This window comes from Olea europaea, chromosome 13 (assembly GCF_002742605.1).
Source record: "Olea europaea var. sylvestris chromosome 13, O_europaea_v1, whole genome shotgun sequence".
Taxonomy (NCBI): domain Eukaryota; kingdom Viridiplantae; phylum Streptophyta; class Magnoliopsida; order Lamiales; family Oleaceae; genus Olea; species Olea europaea.
Window position 1 is genome coordinate 12,590,732 of NC_036249.1, and position 310 is coordinate 12,591,041.

Sequence of the window (310 nt, forward strand, 5' to 3'; positions counted from 1 at the left end):
ACTGATCCATGAACCCCTTTGAATATTTTGGTTTCCAGTCTCATGTATTTCGTTTAGATAAAAGATGACGATATGGCAGAGAAGAATTGGGGCAAGAACTGAGGGTTTTGATCAAAATGGTGACATAGCTTGTTTGGTGGAGTAATATTAGCTACCTAATTGATTAATTTTAAAAGTTAAGTTATTTTTTATATACCAATTATACTTTAAATATTGCAGTATTTTTGGTATAAAAAATAGTGGATATTAATATTTGAAATTGTATTTAAAATAGAGGGAATGGTGTAATTTCCTCAAATTCCTATTCAAG